This window comes from Notolepis coatsorum (genome assembly GCF_963971535.1).
Source record: "Notolepis coatsorum genome assembly, chromosome: 3".
NCBI classification, from domain to species: domain Eukaryota; kingdom Metazoa; phylum Chordata; class Actinopteri; order Aulopiformes; family Paralepididae; genus Notolepis; species Notolepis coatsorum.
The window spans coordinates 94725480-94749625 of NC_140167.1; the positions used below are offsets into that span (position 1 = coordinate 94725480).

General features: G+C 42.2%; 1 protein-coding gene across 2 annotated transcripts in view; it reads left to right on the top strand.

The window, feature by feature from the left end:
• The first annotated feature begins 534 nt into the window (after positions 1 to 534).
• elovl1b (ELOVL fatty acid elongase 1b) overlaps positions 535 to 24146 on the top strand; it is a 68998-nt gene continuing 45386 nt past the window's right edge. For both annotated transcript variants that reach the window (XM_084309413.1, XM_084309415.1), the window contains exons 1-2: positions 535 to 622; positions 2312 to 2407. The gene's annotated coding sequence lies outside the window, so the exon portion shown is untranslated. The remainder of the gene's footprint in view (positions 623 to 2311; positions 2408 to 24146) is intronic.

A 24146-nucleotide genomic window follows, 5' to 3' on the forward strand; every position in this document is an offset into this window, starting at 1 on the left:
AATTTTGCTTGTACAGTTGTACAGTGTGTGTCCCCCCCCACCCACCCCTCCTACCCAAACCCCCCCCACCCACCCAACCACCTCCAATGTACAGTCTCCCCCCCCCCCACCCACTCAACCCCACCCCACCTACCCAACCTCCTCCAATGTACAGTTTCTACGTCAAATACTCTCTTTTCTGGACTCTTTTTGTATCACAAACAGTACTGTATTTGCAAATCTGGTATGTCATAAATGTATAGATGTAGCAGTACTGTCGTGTATGTCATATATGTTATGATTAATTGAAAATGGGGGACCCTGATGTAAACAAGACGAAAGTCTTTCTCTGGTCTACATCCCCTTAACAATTGTATGTATTGAGCTGTACTGTACTGTACCCATTCTGCAATCTGTTAATAAAGTTTTCAATCAATCAATCAATCAAACAAACACTAGAGCCAAGGATAAACTCCACCTTTCCCACCTCGATCACAGGGTTGGGTCAGAGTCAGACTATAAATTCGCTGAAAAGAGGAAGGTGTGTAACTTGAAGCACACACGGGTCACACACACAATACCGCGGGGCTGCAACCTACTTTTCATAATCATATTCTCATATTCTCGGCCATTTTCCTCTCGGGTGAGTAACTTGACGCTTTGGAAGCTATAGGCGACCATCTGGTTTTGGAACTAGTAGCGGGCTATATATATAATTATATTATTATAATTATTATAGCAGCACATCATCATCATCACCACTTGTTGGGAAACAAATCCGCTCGTCTAATGCGATCTCAACATTCCAGTTTTACCTGCTGCAGGCCAACGATTATACTTTTGAAAATTACAGTATTAGAGACATTTTTGGAGTGTGAAGTTCATTTTGTGATGATATATGAATGGTGGGCGATAGGTGATTATTCAATGTAAGACGGGATCATTAATATAGGTGAAGGAAGGCATCGCCCTGTTGTGATTGGTTAAGGATGAGTGATGCACCAAGCAGCGACAACATTTTATTTGAACGTATTCTAAAGGAAATTCGTAAATGATACTTAAGTCGTGGTTTAATTCTTCACAACATGTTTGAATAACATACAGCCTTATTGTTTTATGCCAATGTATTACTTACTGATCAATTAACTTCCTGTGAAAGCGTTATACTCGAGTCGTTTCACTCACTTCCCTCACGGATGCAATGCAAGGTTGATATGCAAGGTTGCATTTTGGAACTGTATTTAGTTACACCGTTTGATTCTGATTCTGGTTTTTATTTGTCTCGAACATAGAAACATAAAACAAGTTTAAAAAAACAAAAGGGTAAATAGTCAAAGACTATTTCCATACAATAAGTGTTCGAGAAGGAACACGGGGAAGTAAAATATTTTTTTAACGTATCAAGCCCTGCCCCTTCCTTACAATATTGTACATTATAATTGAATACAAATAAAAAGAATATAACAAATAATGAAAAATAAAATAAAAGTACAGTTTTTTATATATCCAATTATCCAAATGAGAAGAAATATGTATCAGGCAGTCACATTACTGCTCAAGCTCCTCTCTCTTATATGTGTCCAGAAGTGCTTGTTTATACATTTACATTTACATTTAGTCATTTAGCTGACGCTTTTATCCAAAGCGACTTACAAGTTCTGTACGACAAGACAGCAAGAAGGGCACAACTCTATCAGCTGAGCAACAATGTTTATCAAAGTGTTGCGTGTTACAGTGCAGGTTAGTTTATTAGGACAAGTGCAAGTGTTTATAGCTACCTTTCAATTGATTGATATTATTGCTTAATTTTATACTCACCTCCAGACCATTCCAGAGTGATACCCCACAAACTGCAATACTTTTAAGAGTTGTACGTACCGTATGTTGTTTTAAAGCTAATGTCCCTTTAAAATTATAAACACTCTCTCTAGCCTTCCTCCTATGTATCGGAGGAAGCATGTGATAGACTTCAGGGCTCCCTAGACCGACCAGTGGGGGGAAAATGCGCGCAACGACCAGGAAGGGGAGGGGGGAATTGGCATAACGACTAAATTGGGATGGGAGGAAAATACAGAAACAGGAGGAGAAAAAGTGGATACAAACAAAATAAGTGATTTGAGTATAGATCATTACTTTGCATGGGACAGCCTAAGCAGTGAGATAACCCTATAGGTACTGACAACAGATATAGGTTTTGAAGTAGTCTATAGATGTAGGCCTAGTTCCCTCCTCAAGTTACTGATGATGATGATGATGACTTGATCTTATGTTGAATTGATAGGACATTGGTCAGGTCAAATCGTTTAACTGTATTCTATCTGTTCCTTTACAGGTGTTTCTCTTAAAAAGTCGAGGAGCTTGCCAACTGCTATCCAGTTCTGCCGCTCTGTATACCAAGACTTGATTCGGCTCCAACACTTTACTCCAGGTAAAGGTCAAGCCAACTGATTGATTGATTGATTAAACATTTTATTAACATATTGCAGAATGGGTACAATAGTACAGCTCAATACACAAACAACACCAGAGAAAGGCTTTCGTCTTGTTTACATCAGGGTCCCCCATTTTCAATTCATCACAACATATATGACATACATGACATACAGATAGACAGTACTGCTACATCTATACATTTATGACATACCAGATTTACAAATACAGTACTGTTTGTGATACAAAAAAAAAGAGAGTATATACATTTGACGAAGAAACTGTACATTGGAGGAGGTTGGGTAGGTGGGGTGGGGTTGAGTGGGTGGGGGGGGGGGGGGAGATTGTACATTGGAGGTGGTTGGGTGGGTGGGGGGGGGGGGGTAGAGTCGTATGCTACACACTATTGGGCAGCCTACTGTATGTGTAACTAGTTTTGAATCGTGTCTCAAGGTTACCAGCCCAGTTGTCGTTATTCATGATGGTAATGTAAACATTAAGGCAGTGGCTTGGCTGTGTACACACACACACACACACACACACACACACACACACACACACACACACACACACACACACACACACACACACACACACACACACACACACACACACACACACACACACACACACACACACACACACACACTCACACTCTTACACTTGTACCCACGTTATCACTTGATTCAATTTCAACTGCCTCCAACAGAAGAACAACGGCCATATTTAGAAAAAAAAAACGTATATTGTTTACGGGGGAAAATGACCAAACTCATGGTACTCACTCTGCATCAGTATTTTAAGTTTTAATTTCACTTTCATTCCGTGCTCCATTCATTTCCTTGTTGAGATGCCTGGCGAGATTATTGTTCTCAGTGAACATGCAGGCATGAGTACAGTGCCGGCTTTTTTCGAATATGTCTAACATTTCTAAGATGGCCGTTGTTCCCTTTCAACACGTGAGGTCACAGTAGAACTGGTGTCAAGTGAAGCTGGAACAATGCTGAATCAGGGCTGCCTTGATGGGTTCCGCTGGGCATTTGTAATAGTCTTCAGGTTGTTTGTCACACAGATCCACACCAAAATGATTTACTGTTACATTTGCACTCTGGTTGGATGCCAAACTTATTTCCGTTGTACTGTACTTGTGCCGTATGATGACAATAAATTAGAATCCAATCTAATCATGTAATCTAATCTAATTCTGCTGACATTGAAGCACATGTTGCTGCAAGTTGTAGCATGTAGCTTCTATCCCCAGGCCATCAGGCTGCTAAACGAACAATGAATGAACACTACACAACAACAACCACCAAACACACATAGCACACACATCCACACGCACACACTCACTTTAAACAAACACACTGTAGCACCCACTACACACACTTTATAGCACACACCCACTTTAAACAAACACACTGTAGCACCCACTCCCCACACTTTATATTTATGGATGAAGGATTGCACTACAACTCGTACACCTTACTGTAAATTGTACCTAAAATTGTACCTCATCCCATTTCTGCTTTGCACTAGATAGTACTGTACATTAGTACACTGCATAGTATTGTGTATTGTATATTATATGGTAACTCAGAACATTGTACATATGTCTATACCGAACAACTGTGACCTCATTCTTCTTCTAAATTCATGCTATATTATGTTATTATGTTATTTGATACTATCTTGTCTAGCACAGTCTCTGGAGCGTAACAGTAAGAAGCATTTTGTATGAAAGTATTCTGTACTTCTGTATGACAACTATTAAAGAACTTGAACTTGAGAACTTGAAGTTGATCTAGAGTTGTGGACGTTACATGGTAAGGTAGGTTAGGTTCACACAGTATTCTGTAAGGTTCCCCGTCAGGATGTTCAGCATTTCCCCACAGGTTCATATATATGCATATGCTACAGATTACTTGTAAAAGTAATCTGATTACTGATTACTCCTTTAAAAAGTAATCTAGTTACTTTACTGATTACTCGATTATAAGTTACTTTGAAAGTAACTAGGTTACGAAGTCGTCGTCGTCCCCCCTGCTGCTGCCACAACATAAGAATGACAACAGTTTTTTCCTTTTTAAATAATACTTTATTGAAAGTGCATAATGTCATAAATCATGATTGGCTGCTCAGACAGGTCATCATGAGACGCCATCAGGCCATATAAGGTCGCAGCTGTTCACTGCTCAGGCGATCCATCCATTCTGATTGATTGATTGATTAAAAACTTTATTAACAGATTGCAGAATGGGTACAGTACAGTACAGCTCAATACATACAATTGTTAAGGGGATGCAGACCAGAGAAAGACTTTCGTCTTGTTTACATCAGGTTCCCCCATTTTCAATTCATCATAACATATATGACACACACGACATACAGATAGACAGTACTACTACATCTATACATTTATGACATACCAAATTTGCAAATACAGTACTGTTTGTGATACAAAAAGTGTCCAGAAAAGAGAGTATATACATTTGACGTAGAAACTGTACATTGGAGGGGGTTGGGTTAGGACATTTGCAGGGGCCAGTTTCGAATTGCAGTCTCCCGTAGGTGTTCTTTGAGAGTGTTTTTGAAAGTGGGTAGTGATTCACATTCCTTTACAGCTTTGGGTAGGGTGTTCCACATTGATGTGGCATAATTGCGAAACGTGCTTAGTCCCTTGTTTGAGCCGAATCTGGGTTTAACATGATTTGTGGAGCTCCCTCTGGTGTTGTGATCGTGGTATTCACTGACCGTTGGGAAGTATTTTGACATGTACATGGGTACCTTGGACGGGTAGTGTATCTTGTAGACCAGGCCCATTGCAAGTTGCTGTACTCTGTCGTCTACTCTAAGCCATCCTAGGTTGTCAAAGTGGGCAGGGGTGAGGTGGGTTCTAGGAGTCAGGTCAAGCAGTAGTCTGACCAGTTTGTTTTGAGATGTTTGTAATTTTGTTTTTAGTGCCTTTGAGGTGCTTTGGTACCATGAGGTGCAAGCATAGTCGTAGTACCCTTGAATGAGTGCTCCTGCCAGTCTTCAGGGTATTCTTGTTTACCAGAGAGGAGATCCGGTACAAGAATCGAGTTTGTTGGTTGACTTTTTTTATTACATTGGATGCCATTTTGTCACAGGAAAGATTAGCCTCTAGGATGGAACCCAGGTAGGTAATGTAATTCCCTCTACTGCAATGATGTACTACACTACACGTTCTTGATATTACTGATTGGATTTATTTCAGTCCGAACTGAACCGCTTTAATCCGAACCGTGAACACATACAGGAAATACAATAAATCACAGATCAAACCATAACAACATACATCCATATTATCTCTACTTGTCTCGGAGTGGCATCTGTCTTTGCAATGTTGTTAACCCACTGAACTTAACCTACAAGCACATTACGGCCGTCAATCATTGATGCTTAGCAAGCCTTTAGCTCGCGCCCGAGCTACATGGCCGGGCCTACACATAAGACACACATTTACGACCTATTGGCTGCATGCAATACGAGAGGAAATTAGGGACTCTTGTGGCTGCTGGCTGCTTGTGGCTGTGGTTGCTACCCGAAAGGAAGTTGGTGCCGTCGACTCTCACATATATAGCTGGCTGAGAGAGGTTCTAGAAGGTGCTGCTATGACATCATCACGCATCACGAACGTTCCGGAATGTTGATGACAGAGCTAATGTTATAGCCTGTTCTAGCCGGTTCTACTATGACATCATACTTAAACTTACACTTGAACACGGAGGCAGTTACAGGTAATTTCATCTTTTCTTGTGACAATATTGTCACCCACTGTAACTGAGAAGCCATCGGCCTTGCTGAGTTTGTTATTTGAACCGAAGAGAATGGACTCTGTTTTGCCCATGTGTAATGATAGTTTGTTATCAGCGAGCCATATGCAGATTTTGCCTAGTTCCGAGCTGAGGGTTTTTTCAACCTGTAACTTGTTCTTGTCAGAGACCAGCAGGGCTGAGTCGTCCGCAAACAGGAACAAGTTGCAGTCACAAGCTGACGACATGTCATTTGCATAAATTAGGAACAGTAGTGGTCCTAGTATGCTTCCTTGTGGAACACCACAGCTCACTGGGAGGGGGGGGGATAGGGTACCGTTTACCTCCACCATCTGTTCTCTCCCCTCCAGGTAGGATTGTATCCAGCTCACTGATAGACTGCTTTTAGCTTGTCAATCAGAACGGACTCAGTGCGTACTCCGCAAGTCGCGAGTAACAGGAATCTCTCTCACTCTCACTCTCTCACTCTCTCTCAAGTAGCCAAATTACACTATAAAACGAACTGGATCGTTTATTTTTTTAAGATTTATTTTTTTGCGTTTATCGCTTTTTACTACTGGGCAGTCCAGTAGAGAGAGAGAGAGAGGAAGAACGGGAGACAGAGCGGGGGGAAGACATTCGGCAAATGACGCCGGGTCCGGGAATCGAACCTGGGTCGGCCGTGCCGCGACGCAGCGCGTTACATGGTTCGCCACCTGGGCGCCCCACGAACTAGATAGTTGATTTAACTTCATGCTGAAGCTATTCTAAAATCAGCTATAAGCGTAAACATGTGTGTGTGGCTGTGTGCGCGAGCGCACGTCCCATCTCCGGTCTGGGTTCTGGAGAGGTAGCTGACTGTACCCCTGGCTCTCTTATCAGCATTATGAGATAGTAACTAAATAGTAACGCAACATTGTCATAGCAGATTGTTTTTTTATCGCTTCATTTTCGTTTGATAGCATTTTGAAAATCACTCGTTTTCACGGAAAAAACAACACTCGCCTTTTACTGGAATATTCTAGAACATTGTCATTTTTCTGCCTATTTATGAATCTCTTTAAAATAAACGCTAGATGATCGATAGTATATGTGTACGCATGCACGCTCGTGCCGCCAGTTGAAAATCGATTCTCCTATTTCCTGACCGTGAGCAGAGTCAAACAGCCTATCACCATAATCACATAAAAGCTTATATATCCGTGAAAACGGGTCTGATTATCCTAATACTGATAACATAGATTCCTTACCTGAGATCAGATGGTATCCAAATGGATTATTCCAATTCCTGATCGCCATTCGAAAAAATCGCTCATTTGATTGTGTATACAGTAAAACACATATTCCCCGCGGCTCCGAGGCTCCAGAGTGAAGCTGGTAGACCCCGGTTACATGAGTGAGAAGTAAAATGTGGAGTGCAGGTATTTTTTTCCCATTCATTTTCATTGAGTCCAATCCAAAAGTGTGATTTACCATCTGGGAGACGATAGGGGGCGCTGAGCGCCTGGGGTGACTGGATCTCCAACGGTAGACTCGCTTGATGCAATATGATTTCAGATCGCTAATTAAAAAAAAATAATAATAAAATTAATATTCTTGTGATGGGCATTCAACCCGCAGGGGGTAAACCCGAGAAATCTCTGGCGTGGCATGCAAAGTGTTAAGGACCTAAGATACTCTCATCACTTTATAAACACAGAACAAGTCATTTAAAGAGGTTTGTTTGAACTGTATGTCCTGGCTCCTGGTACCCTGTAGCTCGTTCCTTGTGAAAAATATCAGCAATGTGTTATTGTATCATTTTGGGAAATGTATTTGTGGTGCGCCTGTTTGATGTGGTGGTGGGCCGCCACAAATAACCCTATGTTTGGGAAAAGATTACGTCCCTTCAGCATAGTCTTGTCATGTTTATACTTTAAAGGTAGAATCTGTAATGTCGTCAAACAGCGACCTCTAGGCAAATTATGACATTTCTTAAATTTTTGGTTTTGTCTGAGGTGTAGGTTGGATTTCAGTGGGTACAGGGGAGGGGTTGCTACTGCTGGCCACACCTCAGGCTCTAGCAAGACTAAGAGAGGTCTGGAGAAATTCATAATATAACAAGTTACTAAACTCCAACCCATACGTCAGACTAAAACAAAAGAGTGATCAAACTGCAATACAGAGCGGGGCTCTTTTGCCTTCACTGTAAAAAAGAAAACTGTAAAAAAAACGGTAAATGTCTGGCAGCAACGTTTGCCAAATACTTTAAGTCAAAATTACAGTAAAATCTAAAACATTTACATATTACAACCTTTATTTAATGGTAAAATTTTGATTAAAAGGTAATTTACTGTATTAGTATGGCATTTACACTTAGAAAAACAAAAGTAATCTGTAAAATAATACAGTGAATTTCCCGTGAATAAAAAATAAAAATATTTACAGTGTAGACCAGAGGTTGCTGTTTGATGTTATTACCGAGTCTACCTTTAAAGGGGGTTGTGGTGTTGACAGACAACTCAGAAAGCATTGTGTTCCTCAGAACAGTTCGCGTTTGGGCTTCAGTATGATTTGAATGGAGAATGTTGAGATCTTTATGGATGGATGGATATTGGTGTTGGAAAACAGGATATCTGTATCAAATAATTTCCCCAACACTAAAGTCAGACACCAAGATCTACATGTTAAATGTCAGAAATCATATCAAAGCAATGTGACTTGATTTTATGCATTTCTTTCGGTATATAGAAGCATACATTTCTCTAATGGATATTATAAATATTTATATCTTAATATTTTCTGCCAGACCCCATAGTCGATATGTTCACACTTTGATCGCCATGGTTAAATTCATAATTTACCATCCCTAGCCAGCTCTATTTGTCTATGGAGAAGTTCCCCTTCTTTGCAGGGCTATAACTTTTTAAATTGTATTGCTAAATTGACATTATTATGGCCCATTCAATGTCCTATATGTATTGTTCAGGGTGTATCAATGTTATACCTTTTCATTCACATATTCATACTAAAATACGGTCTAAAGTATAAGTATGTTTTTATCGTTTTCTGCAGCTTTCTCCAGAACTTGATTTATAGCCCCAAATGCACTATATTGATGATGAAATACAGTTTGATAGCGATCTGTGCCAGATAAAAAATGTCAACTGGAGGTGGTTCTATAAGTTACTACTTATCATCTGATGTTGACCGGATGGGCGGGGGTCGTTTATAATTCCGTGGGCAGCGTTAGATGATTCATCTAGTTTGGGTCATATGATCATCATAGCAGTTTATATCGAACACGGTAATAATACACGCTAAAACTCACCCCAGTCTCCTCGGGCCGTTGGGCGATCAGCGTGGAGTAGACAGTTTTCGATTATGGGATGTTGATCCTGATGAACCATTTCCAGGTTGTATAATACTATATACGTCCAAATAACGTTGTTTATTGAGTTAGGGCGAGCGATTGATTATCCAGTGTGTTGAGATAGAGTCCTGCTAATGATCGCGAGTGCCCGGACGAAATATGGATGAGCACTTCCTGTTTGACGAGTCACTTCCTGTTGGCGATCTGCCGATCGGCCACCAGATGGCGCTCTTGAACCGCTAGAGAGTTGAGTGGAGCTCAGCTGTACATCTCAGGTCCCCGGAGGAGAAATATGATTTCGATCACAGATTTTTGAAATATTGATATCAAAGACGAGTTACGGCGTCTTCGGCAGAATTAGCATGGCTAGGAAAGACGTCCAAAGGCGTTTTCGGCAACCATAGTGTTAAAAGTTATGAATCAGATTGCTACTCTGTTTTTAAAGTTTAGGATTCAGAATTGGCATCTGTAGCGGAAAAAGGTTTATGGTAGCATCCAAAATATTTCAATCTTCTACTGTATGATTAGTATTGATAGCATTTACTGTTAGGAGGATTGCGTACTTAATGCTGTTTGGACAGTCTGCATACACATAGCCTCCAGTGTTGGTGAATCAGTGACCGACTTGGATAACTTGTTTGTCTGTCTGGATTTTGTCTGAACAGTACAGTTATTTTTATGTTATAATAGTGCCATCAGTCCCAGGAAAAAGGAACCTTGTTCGTTCCCCAGGAATTCATCTAGATGCTGTCACCTGTCACAGTCATCTCTTTCTTCTTTTCAGATGCCTTCTCTTTGGAGCTGCTTATCAATCTAACATTACATCAGGGGGGCGGGACAACAAACTTGTCTCTTTTGCTCCTGGCTGTGGGAGACAGAGTTAAATAGTCATGTATACAGACTGCTCTATTAAAACATGGGAACAGCGTATGTTTATGAGGGGTCAAGAGGGGTCAGAGGTCAGAGGGGTCAGCCACAATGTGAATTCACTATGGAAAGGTTTTTTGATGCAGCAGTGCAGGTGCGTACGATTATTTCTAAGCAAAGTGTGGGATTTATCACTTTGAACCTGTGCTTGAGATAATAATAATAATAATAAATCAAATTTATATAGCGCCTTTCATAGAACCCAAGGTCGCTTTACAATCAGGACAAAAAATAGGGCAAGGAAAGTAGGGGGGGAGGGGGAAGAGGGGATGAGGGAAAGTAGGGGATAATGGACCTAATTTAATCTAAAACTAACTGATGGGGAAAGCCTTGGTGAAGAGGTGTGTTTTTAGAGCGGATTTGAAGGTGTCCAGGGTTGGGGCGTTGCGGATTTCGGGGGGGAGAGAGTTCCAGAGGGTAGGGGACGCCACGCTGAAGGCTCTGTCCCCAAAAGTCCGTAACCTGGGCCCTGTTTCTTGTACCTGGATAACTGAGTTAGCCGGATAACTTTAGCTGGACTTTCCGGTTTCATATACGTGGATTTTCCAAATCACCATGACAACATATCCAAAAGTTTGAGCCTGGTCGAAAGCAGAGTTCAAGTTCAAGTTAGCCTGAACTATCGCCACGCCCCCGCAAAGAAGTGACAGCCCGTTTCCTGAAACTATTCCCACAGTCTACGATCTGCATTATACCATTCTGAATTACGTTTTTGTGCTCCATTCTTCCAGAGGGGGCTTTTGAAATGTAAAATAGACCCAAAATGCTGATATTAAATTCACTTTGTCCTAAATAATGCACGTTATATATACCGTGGCGACGGTGGCGCTCGCTCGTGCGATGTACACATGATGTGGTTATTTTAATTGTAACTGGGATTAAGATGTCTGATGAGATGCGCTGTTTGACGGATTTGAGAAATTGAATGAGCCGTTGACGTCACATTAATGAATGAGGATAAAGAGATAAACTTCATTCAAAACAAAGGATATTCTAAACACGGGTCTCTCGTTCATTAATGTATAAACAATGAACTTATCCCATCTGGCCCAGTGGCCCAGCGGTAGTGCTCAAGCCTGCCAATCCAGCGACCCGGGTTCAAATCCCGGTCTTTCCAATATGATTTTTTTGAATATAATATTAATGATTATACGCCAAAGTAGCCTGGTTTTAAGTTAAAATATTATAAATCTACATGCATTGAGGATGTCATTCTTTATATAGCTCTCAACGTGCACCAAATTGAATTATTCCTATATTGCAAAAAGAAGGAAAAGACTAGGGTCTTGAACCCCGGTCGTCCGTGTGAAAGTCAAAAGAAGAACCCGTTACACCACAGAGAAGATAAGTAAAAGATTGACTATACATCAATCAATGGGTAAGAGAGCCGTATCGTAATTCTGTATAACAGTTAACTAATAATTTTCGCTAGCAAGATCTCATTTGATTATTCAATCCAGCAGGCAAGTTTAAAGAAATATAATCTGATTGATTGAGGTAATGAGGGACTTAGAATTAGCCTATAGATAACGCATTTAACTTGTCGGCGAGGCGATTGAGCCGTATTGCAATCTGTCAATAAAGTCTTAAATCAATTAATCAATCAATGCCGTTGAGAATCAGGATCTCTGCCATCGATACGTGCTGGCTTTTCACCTAAAACGGCCGCGCGCATTTAGCCTGACTCGCAAGTCTGGCTTGAGTTAACGAGACTGAATCCACCTTTGTGAAACAGGAAAATCCCGGCTTCGAACATCGGGTTAACTGAAGCTGGATAATGGACATCTTGATCGACTTAGTTGAACCACGTACATGAAACAGGGCCCTGGTGCGAGGGATGGAGAGGAGACCTAGATCAGAGGATCGTAGGTTCCGGGATGGAGTGTACTGGTGGAGGAGATCAGACAGGTACCGGGGGGCGAGGGCATGGAGGGATTTGTAGGTGAGGAGCAGGAGTTTGAAGGTGATGCGGAACCTGACTGGAAGCCAGTGGAGATGGATGAGGGTGGGGGTGATGTGCTGCCAGGGCTTGGTGTGAGTGAGAACCCTGGCAGCTGAGTTCTGGACATACTGGAGCCTGTCCAGGGCTTTGCTGGGTACCCCGAACAGGACTCCATTACAATAGTCCAACCGGGAGGTGACAAATGAGTGGATCAGGGTCTCCGCCACAGAGTCTGAGAGTGAGGGTCGGAGACGGGAGATGTTCCTGAGGTGGTAGAAGGCAGACTTGGTGACAGATTTGATGTGGGAGTGAAATGAAAGTGTGGAGTCAAGGGTGATGCCCAGGTTACGGACTTCGAGAGACGGGGAGATGGAACAGCCGTCAACGTGGAGGAGGAGATCTCCAACCTAATAACTGGAACTGGAATATATAACCATCAAGTGTCGTCCTTTCTTCCTCCCGAGGGAGTTAACGGCGATCGTCCTGATCGGAGTGTATATTCCACCGCAAGCCAGCAACAAGGTTGCGCTCTCCAGACTACACGACGAGGTAAATAGAATACAAGTGGCTAACGTTAACGCCGCCATTTTAGTACTGGGAGATTTCAATAGCGCCAATCTGAGAAAGGTATTGCCTGACTTCTATCAGCATGTGACTTGCAACACCAGAGGCGGTAACATCCTAGATCACTGTTACACGCAATTTAAAGGTGGCTACAAGGCTCATTCTGATAGTGGCTTTGGTAAATCAGATCACGCGTCAATTTTTCTTTCACCAAAGTACAAACAGAGAATTAAAAGTACTCCTGTAGTCTCGCGAGAGGTGCAGAAATGGGATCTGACGTCAGAGGATACGATCCGGTCAGTGTTTTACTACACAGACTGGAATGTGTTCCGCGACACAGATAACATTAATGTCTACACGGAGACAGTGCTGGACTATGTTTGTACTAGGGTGAAAGAAACAATCCCCACTACCAAAATGAAAGTTTACCCAAATCAAAAACCCTGGGTAGACAAATCCGTCCGTGAAGCTCTGAGAGAGCGCACCAAAGCATACAATGACGGCCTAGTGGCAGGCAACATGAATGACCACAAGGTGGCGCGACACAACGTAAGGAGGACAGTGTCAGAGGCCAAACGGCGCTACAGGGATAAAATTGAACTCCAGTTTGAACAAGCTGACTCTAGAGCTATGTGGCAGGGGCTCAAAACGATGACAGACTACAAAGGCGCCTCCCTCAAACTGAACAGTGACATCTCCTTAGCAAACGACCTCAATACCTTCTATGCGAGGTTTGATGCTGGTAATAACAACACCAGCTCACAAGCCTCGGCAATGGGGGGGGGGGGGTCGGCTGCTGATGGAGGCGCAGTGTTCAGGGTAACAGAGCATGAGGTGAGGCGGACCTTTAAAAAAGTGAATATCAGGAAGGCAGCAGGTCCGGACGGCATCCCCGGCCGCGTCCTAAAAGTCTGTGCCGACCAACTGGCCCCAGTATTCACTGACATATTTAACCTGTCCTTAGAACAGGCTGTCATCCCCACCTGCCTGAAGAAGTCCACTATTATCCCTGTACCCAAAAAATCCAAGCCTGCTTGCCTCAACGACTACCGCCCTGTAGCTCTCACCTCCATAGCCATGAAGTGCTTTGAGAAGCTAGTAAAGGGCTACATCTGCTCCTCCCTCCCCATCAACATGGACTCCCTGCAATTTGCATACCGCCCCAACAGGTCCACGGAGGACGCCATATCCCATGTGCTGCACACAGCAGCATCACACCTGGACAAGAGGCAGGGGAACTATGTGAGAATGCTATTCATCGACTACAGCTCGGCATTCAATACCATAGTCCCCTCCATACTCATAGCCAAGCTCAGGGACCTGGGCTTGGGCTATGACCTCTGCCAGTGGGTCTTGGACTTCCTGACTGGCAGACCCCAGGTGGTGAGAGCAGGCAACTGCACCTCCTCATCCATCACCCTCAACATAGGGGCCCCCCAGGGCTGTGTTCTGAGTCCCCTCCTCTACTCCCTGTACACACACGACTGTGTGGCTCAGCGGAGTAGCAATACAATCGTCAAATTTGCTGACGACACAGTGGTGGTGGGCCTGATCTCTGCCAACGACGAGAGGGCCTACCTGGAAGAGGTCAAGGTCCTGGCGGGATGGTGCCAGGAAAACAGCCTCTCCCTGAACGTCAGCAAAACAAAGGAGATGATTGTGGACTTCAGGAGGTCGGGGGTCAAGGACTACAGCCCCCTCAGCATCGACGGGGCACCGGTTGAGAGAGTCAACAGCTTCAAGTACCTCGGAGCCTACATATCCGAGGACTTGACATGGACCACACACATTAACAGTGTGGTGAAGAAGGCACGACAACGCCTCTACTTCCTCAGGCGCCTAAGGAAGTTCCAAGTCAGCCAGAAGATCCTTAAGAACTTCTACTCATGTACAATAGAGAGCATCTTGACCGGCAACATCACCTCCTGGTTTGGGAATAGCACTGCAAAAGACCGAAGCAGACTACAAAGAGTGACACGTTCAGCCGAACGCACAATTGGAGGGGGGCTCCCCACCCTCCAGAACATTTACTACAAGCGTTGCAAGGGCAAGGCTAAGAGAATCATTAAAGACTCCAGTCACCCGAACAACTGCCTCTTTGAACTGCTGCGGTCAGGCAAGCGATACCGGAGTCTCAAGGCGAGCACAGAAAGACTCAGAAGTAGTTTCTATCCCCAGGCCATCAGGCTGCTAAACGAACAATGAATGAACACTACACAACAACAACCACCAAACGCACATAGCACACACATCCACACGCACACACTCACTTTAAACAAACACACTGTAGCACCCACTCCACACACTTTATAGCACACACCCACTTTAAACAAACACACTGTAGCACCCACTCCCCACACTTTATATTTATGGATGAAGGATTGCACTACAACTCGTACACCTTACTGTAAATTGTACCTAAAATTGTACCTCATCCCATTTCTGCTTTGCACTAGATAGTACTGTACATTAGTACACTGCATAGTATTGTGTATTGTATATTATATGGTAACTCAGAACATTGTACATATGTCTATACCGAACACTGTGACCTCATTTTCTTCTTCTAAATTCATGCTATATTATGTTATTATGTTATTTGATACTATCTTGTCTAGCACAGTCTCTGGAGCGTAACAGTAAGAAGCATTTTGTATGAAAGTATTCTGTACTTCTGTATGACAACTATTAAAGAACTTGAACTAATATATATCTACGCACAGCTCGGACCGTGCGTACATGTCACCAAGCGGTAGAATAGGAAGACTGCAGACGGATGGATTAGAGTTCCAGGTTACCCAACATCATCGGAGCAAGACTGTACCCGTGCAGCTCCATCAATAAACAAATCCAGTTATGTGAATAGAACGGGATTCCACTCGGTCAATGTACAGATAATCTGCGATGCGCATTTGGCTGATAATGTCGTTGCCAGTGGCCGGGAGGAACACGACTCATTCAGGCCTAATTGTATTTAATTCAATTGTAATGTTATTACTGGGGTATCTGTAATTAAAATAGCACTTAAATGCAGATCGGGGTTATCCACTGAAGCCATAATGACTCTGACCAAAACCAACAACCCAACAGGAGCGCAATTATAACGGGCTCACGCGCGCACAATAGGCATTGTAGAGCAGCATTGAAAGCAGCAATTCAGTCAAGAGGATCAGACAGCAGTTTTAAGTAAGTCTACCCTTGCAAGGTCTTAATCTAACATGAAAAAACCTCAACGAAAAAAGACATTTATTTTTATATGTATATGGTATATGGCAAACGCAAGCGCAAAATAGTGGTTATGAGTTTGTATTCTCCATTGGGTTGCACAGACAGTGTGCTTCAGCGACTCGTTCATTTCAGTCATTACAGTGCTTAATGTCGGGTCAGCTTGTCATTTATTTCTGTCAATGTGCTGGTTCTGTAGGACTGGGTCAGTCAACACCTTGGCTCCCGGCGCACCGAAGATAGTCCGCACGCTCGCTCCATCCTCCTCGGCAGAGTTGTCTGTGAAATTGACAACTTCATTGGATTTATTTATTCTCAAAAAATATCTATAATCATACGATTAAATATTGTTTAAAATAAAAAGCTAAATACTATTATTCTGTGTGTCATGTTTCCAAATAAGATTGTTCACAACGGAAAATGCTGTATACGTTAAATTGGTTGGTTAGACCTCCGTGATCAATCTCGCTCTCAGTGAAGTTTCTCATAGTTTGCTTAGCCCATTTGTCCACATTTCATGGTGTAATGTTTGGGGTTTTGCTCTCCTCTGGGAGCAAAAGCCCTAGCGTTGTCCGATGGTAATTACCTGTCTATCTGCCCTGGTTGCACTAATTGGTACCTGCCTGGTGTGTATAGTTATTTTTTAGATTTTATTTATAGCATTTTTAGCTTTTTTGGTCAACGCAGGACCTTTTGGCCATGCAGGACCGACAGAGGAGAGAGGGTGAAACGGGAGAAGAGGGGAGGACATGCGGCATATGGCCACCGGGTCGGCGAATCGAACCCGGGGCGACCGCTTCGTGACTCAGCGCGCTATGTGGTGTGCTACTGGAGCGCCCCTGCCTGTTGTGTATAGTTAACCTCTTAAACCCGGAGCCCTATTTTCTGAAAATCTGCCTAAAATACATACCTAAGTAAATGGAAGATTGCTCCACTTCTACAAGGTCCATTTGCATGTTCTTGGTATCTAGGGACATCTATGGACCTCAGGGAATGTATTCCCAGTGTCAGAAATATTGTGTCTATTACTAGGCTTGCTTAAATTGTGATGAAACAAAGGAGAATATTAATTATGATTTTTCTTTGCATCTTTGACAGTGAATAACACCATGATAATAATGACCAGACATGACCAGTTCAGTACCTTCTTGAGATCACGTGTACAAAAAATCTAAGGAAATGAATAAAGGGAAGATGATTAAACAGAACGTTTTGTAGATACAGTACTGAATTCTGCCATCCGGACACATGCAATTTGAAATATTATTATAGAATATAGAATATCAGGCCTATAAATGACCTTATTCTTTTTTTTATCCACTTTTTCTCCTCCTTTTTCTGTGTTTGTCTCCCATCCCAATTTAGTTGTGCCAATTCCCCCCTCCCCTGTCTTGGTCGTTGCTCGCATGTGCCCCCCACTGGTCAGTCGTAGGGAGGGTTGATAGATACTATCGCATGTCCCCTCCGATACATGCGGAGTCAGCCAGCCACATCTTTTCACCTGCCAGACCGGACTCTCATTGGCGAGGTGTAACGTGTGGGAGGCTCACACTACCCTCGCCATCTCTTGTCCTTGCTATGCAGGCGCCCTGACCGACCTGTAGGAGTCGCTGTTTACAACGACCAGATTACCACTCATTGACTCCCCTCCCGCTGACTCTGCCAATTGAGTCAGTATGACGGCCGGCCCAAGCCGGAGGCAACGCTGACAGCCGGATTCGATACCGGTGTCTCTCGCGTTGGTGACAAGCGCTTAGACCGCTGCGCCACCCAGCCGCCTATAAATGACCTTATTATAGCCAAGTGAAGTTGCACATCTATGGATCGGGCCAAATCTCCTCTTTCCAATGGCAGAGTTCAATCTGGATTTAGTATCACCAGGCGTGCAGAAAGAACCGTAAATGAGATCTACTGTAAGTACAGTTACTTTTTTATTATGTGGATTCCTCCACCATTTTTCATCAGATTGCAATGCCGTTTTTTTGCTAGACCTTCACAGAAAGGTCGAGAAACGAACTGCATTCTAATTTATGCCAATAACGTACAGGTTTGTGGTAGATAATCCAGAAAAATAAGATAAATAAAAAAGTTTATCCACAAGTCATTCGATTGACACTAGCTGGCTTGAGCTGGCTAGTGTCGTTTTTCGAAATTCCAACACCATTCGAAAGCCCTGGGTCTCCTCTCCTCATATGACTACAAACAAAATGGCAGCACGTATATCCTTCCGTCGATATTCGCTAATTTCTGAGTACATTTCCAAAACTCATATTTCACTAATAACACTTGAACCTATTGGTAAACAAACGTATTGCTGAAAATATACACTATGACTGCTGTTTTGACAGGGTTAGGGTCTTTACTCTTGGCTACATTTGAAGAAAAAAAAAACGCAACATTAATTCATAGTCTGTAGAGATGGATTTATGGCGTGATGATGAGCGCAGTTAGTTCATCTCCCTTCTGTGAACATTTAGCAACCATCCGTGTTGAATTTGGTTTCAAAATGGCTGAGCTGTCTCAAAAATAAAAAGCTGACTGTAAATACAGTAGATTTCATTCTCGGTTCTTCATGCACGCCTGGTGATACTAAATCCAAATTGAACTCTGTCATTGGAACAAGTAGATTTGGTCCGATCCATAGATGTGCAACATCGCTATAATAAGGTCATTTATAGGCCTCATATTCTATATTCTATCATAATATTTCAAATTGCATGGGTCCGGATGGCAGAATTCAGTACTGTATCTACAAAACCTTCTGTTTAATCATCTTCCCTTTATTCATTTCCTTAGATTTTTTGTACATCTCAAGAAGGTACTGAACGAGCTCAGTGGCAGTTTTTTATGTCTTGTAATTTTTAGCATGGTGTTATATAGGGCTGTACAGAATAGTTCGAAGCTTCAAAGCTTTGTTCATACTGTTGACATTCGAATTCTAAATCAACATTTGAATTTTTTATTTTTAATCAAATTCTTTCACATTTATATTTGTTATATATATATTTTGTATGTGTCTATTCATTCTGTTTAAACCAATGGGGGTTTTCTTCACAGTTGCAGATAAAGATTAGGCTACACTAATATTATAGTATTATACTATTATAATATATAACTCGTCATAAACATTTAAATAAAACATTTATCATAAATAATAGCTGTATCCGCTTGGCACGCGGCGCTCCATCAAGACGCCACCATCACTTTCGTACAAACCGTGCCCTTATTGGATTATTTATGTCGACGAAACTGATGAGTTATATTGTTGAAAGTTGATTTAATAAAATGAAAAAATCATTTAATCAGATGAATCACTTTATTCAAATTGAGGATTTAGTTTGAGGATATTTATGAAAAATTGGGCCAGCTTGGCTGGTCGTTCATACTAATACAATTGGCAGTATTAGGGGGAGGGAAGCTGGTGGGTGGGGATCGGACGTTGTGGACAGCGACTCCTACAGGTCGGTTGGTGCGCCTGCGCAGTAGAATCAGGAAGCGACGGGGGCGGCGTGTCCCTCCCACGCAGACCCTCGCCGCTGAGAGATCACGCTGTGCAGGTGAAAAGATGCGACGGCTGCCTCCTCGTGTACCGGAGGGGACACGTGATGCAAGGCTTCGTCCACATTGCAGCCGGCTTGTGGGAGGCATGGCCAACAGCGTTCGAGAGAGGGGAGGGTAGAATTGGACAATGCGAAATTGGGGAAGGGAGAAAAATAGAAAACGGGGAGAAAAAGTTGATAAAAAAAAATAAAGGATATTTATGAAAAATTATTATACATTTTTTTGGGGGGATTATGTCATAAAATATGATGACAGACATTCAAAGCTTCGTTCGAATACTTCAATAGAAGCTTCAAATGTTAAAAAATGACATTCGGTACAGCCCTAGTGTTATTCACCGTCAAAGATTAAAAAAAAAAAATATATATATATATATATATATATATATATATATATATATATATATATATATATATATATATATATATATATATATATATATATATATATATATATATATATATAGAGAGAATTTATATTCTCCTTTGGTTCATTACAATTTACTCAAGCCTAGTAACAGACACAATATTTCTGACAATGGGAATACATTCCCTGAGATCCATAGATGTCCCTAGATACCAAGAACATGCAAATGGACTTGTAGAAGTGGAGCAATCTTCTATTTACTTAGGTATGTATTTTTAGGCTGATTTTCTGAAAATAGGGCTCAAGAGTGGGACCAGGCATATTTCACACCATTTCACATGGGACGCAGCTGGACTGTTCACTTTTGGAAAAGCTCTACAGATCACAGATCAGACGGTATAATATTAGCCTTCATCCTAAAGCTTATAATGTATTGTTGCAATATAACATTTAGTTAGTTCTTGAAACAATAGCCCACATGAGGTTGTTATGGGTGACTGCTTTGAAAGGCATGCAGATAATTGAGATTATCTCATGCACATTCTTTTCATACCTGGAGGTAGTCATTCCTGATGCAAATGTAGGAGTCATTAAACCAGCAACCTGTTTACTATGCCTGATTCTCACTTGGCCAATATTGTCAAAGCTACCAGTGCCAGCTGAGTGCTTACTCATCTAATTTTTCAATAAGCTTTCTTTTACTTTATTATTCTGTCAGATCCTATTTAGTAACGTCTACTTAAGGTTCTTGTTTTGTGTTGTAGCCCAGTTTTAGTTGATTCCCTGCAAATGGATTGGATTTCTACAATGTTTTATGAGGCGAAAAAAGTGCAAAACGTCCCAAGTTTAATTCAAAAGTTTTATTTATTAGACCTTAGGGTTGGGTACCGTTCACCCGACACCGGTACCAGTAGACCTTAGGGTTGGGTACCGTTCACCCGACACCGGTACCAGTAGACCTTAGGGTTGGGTACCGTTCACCTGACACCAGTACCAGTAGACCTTAGGATTGGGTACCGTTCACCCGACACCGGTACCAGTAGACCTTAGGGTTGGGTACCGTTCACCCGACACCGGTACCAGTAGACCTTAGGGTTGGGTACCGTTCACCCGACACCAGTACCAGTAGACCTTAGGGTTGGGTACCGTTCACCCGACACCGGTACCAGTAGACCTTAGGGTTGGGTATCGTTCACCTGACACCGGTACCAGTAGACCTTAGGGTTGGGTACCGTTCACCCGACACCGGTACCAGTAGACCTTAGGGTTGGGTACCGTTCACCTGACACCGGTACCAGTAGACCTTAGGGTTGGGTACCGTTCACCCGACACCGGTACCAGTAGACCTTAGGGTTGGGTACCGTTCACCCAACACCGGTACCAGGTCCTGGAAGTCGGCACCTTTTTTCGATGTTTAAATATCAACATTATCTGACCATCCTCAGTAAATATGATCAAACTCCTCTGACCTCGTCCGGTCTTTCCAAAGACCCAAGAGACGGGACAGTAATATATATATTTGTGGAAAAGGCTCCCTCTTGTCTAGTATATCACACTCTTATACGAAACATGTTAAGGTACCGAAATGTGGTACCGATTGATCTAGCGTGAATTGGTACTCGGTAGTACCGATGTCATTTGGTCGGTACACTTAAAAGTACCGCGTTCGGTACCCGACCTTACTAGACCTGCATAAACCCATGTCCATTCTTGTTTACATCTTGGTACTTTCAACTAGTATCATGTGCTATAATTTGTGGGAAGCCTATATTGTGAACAATTACACATAGGAGTTAGAAAAGGGCTTTAATTTTTTTATGTCTGCAACTTTAATGCAACCGCCTAATTTGTTTTTGGATTGAGTTTGATTGACATTTTGATTGACATTGTGATAATAACGCCACATTGCATCATGATGCAAATAAATGTCGGCACCACATTCTATCATTAGGCTGCTACTCAGTGTTGGGGAGTAGTTAACTACATGTAGTTCAATTACTAGTTTAACAAAATGTTGCAGTAGTTTGGTGGTAGTTTAACTACATTCGAATAGCTGTAGCTTGTTCCGTAGTTAACCACTTTGGGTCATGTGATTCAGGTAGCTAATTACAGTAGTTAACCACTTTGGGTCATGTGATTCAGGTAAACTACATTATATCCATAGAAATGCAGCATTCTTCTGATTCCACCTCAACAACTGCTCCCTGTCCCTCAAAACACACCCTCGGGTATGAGATTCCAGACTCCGATTGTGATACTGTCGTGGAATATATTATCATATTCTTATAGATCTGTGTTGAGATATCATGTTATACAGCTTGACTTTCAGTGTGACCAGGGTGACTGGTTAATGTGTGTATGTCTCTTTAAGAAGACTCCAATGGACTGACATCTCGCCAGCCATAACTTCTTTGTTGTTGTTCCCACTGACTGAGAACCATTTTTGTTTACCTTCGTCATCATATCTGATATATTATGTTATGTCTGACAACTGTGTATTTAACATATGTCTGAAACAGCGTTCTGGGTCAGTCTATGGCCAGACGCTAGTGGGTTAACATATTGTCTCTGACTGTAGACTGTCCTTTCATACGTGGCCACGGTGAAATAAACGTTCTTCTTATTGTTAATAAACTTTCTTCTTATCATTAATAATGACTCGTATGATTTGTAAACGGCTCATCGTTTAGTCCTTTAATATTTCCCATTACAATACTTTTCCACAATGTAGTTTGGATGTAGTTTAACAATTTCCTTTCAAAGTAGTTTTAGTTTGATAAGCTAGTCTTTGAGAGCAGTTAAGATGTAGTTGAACTTATTCTCAGTGTGAAGTAGCTAGTAGTTTGGTCAACTACAGTAGTTTCCCCAAAACTCCCAATACTAGGAATGTCATATAAAATGTGGATCACTACCCACTTTCAAAACCTCTCTCAAGGGACACCTACGGGAGACTGCAATTCAACACTGGCCCCTGTAAATATCCTAACCCAACCCCCTCCAATGTACAGTCATTTACCTAGTATGGTTTTGTCAATAGTCCAATGTACAATTTTATTTGTTTGTACAGTGTCTCCTCCCCCCCCCCCTCAATGTACAGTTTTGCTTGTTTATACAGTGTGCCCCCCCCCCCCCCCCCAACCACCTCCAATGTAAATTACCCAGTATGGTTGTCAATATCCCAATGTACCCAACCCCCCCCCCCACCCAACCTCCTCCAATGTAGTTTCTACGTCAAATGTATATACTCCCTTTTCTTGACTCCTTCTGTATCACAAACAGTACTGTATTTGCAAATCTGGTATGTCATAAATGTATAGATGTAGCAGTACTGACTATCTGTATGTCATGTATGTCATATATGTCCTGATGAATTGAAAATGGGGGACCCTGATGTAAACAAGACGAAAGTCTTTCTCTGGTCTGCATCCCCTTAACAATTGTGTGTATTGAGCTGTACTGTATTGTACCCATTCTGCAATCTGTTAATGAAGTTTTCAATCAATCAATCAATCAAACCACAGTACAGTCCCCTGCTGTCACTGTGCTGCACCTGCCTTTTACACATGCATAAGGCTGGCCTCGTTCCTAATGCACGTGGTCTATTGTTGTGTGAATGCAGCATGCTTCTGTGGAACATTCCAGAAATTTGAGTCCTCGATGAGGGACCTGGGGGGGGCGGGCTCTGGAGAATGAGACCACTGTGTGTTCGCAGCAGGGAGTCCTCTTATAGGTGAGCACAGATCAGTCTACCTAGCCTGTTGAATTTCTACAGGTAGGGGTTGGACCCAAGTACCTCCCTCACATTCCTTAGACATTCCATAGACAACAAAGGATATCTTCCGTTATCTATTACTACACAATGCTTCAGTTACAAGCATTTCACTGTAATGTACTGTACATGTACTTTATATGTGACAAATAAAACAAAACTTGAACTTGAAACTTGAACTGATGAAGTGTAAACGTCAACATATTTGTATACTTGTAAATATGGGTGAAGGGACAAGTGACATTTGATCCAAGA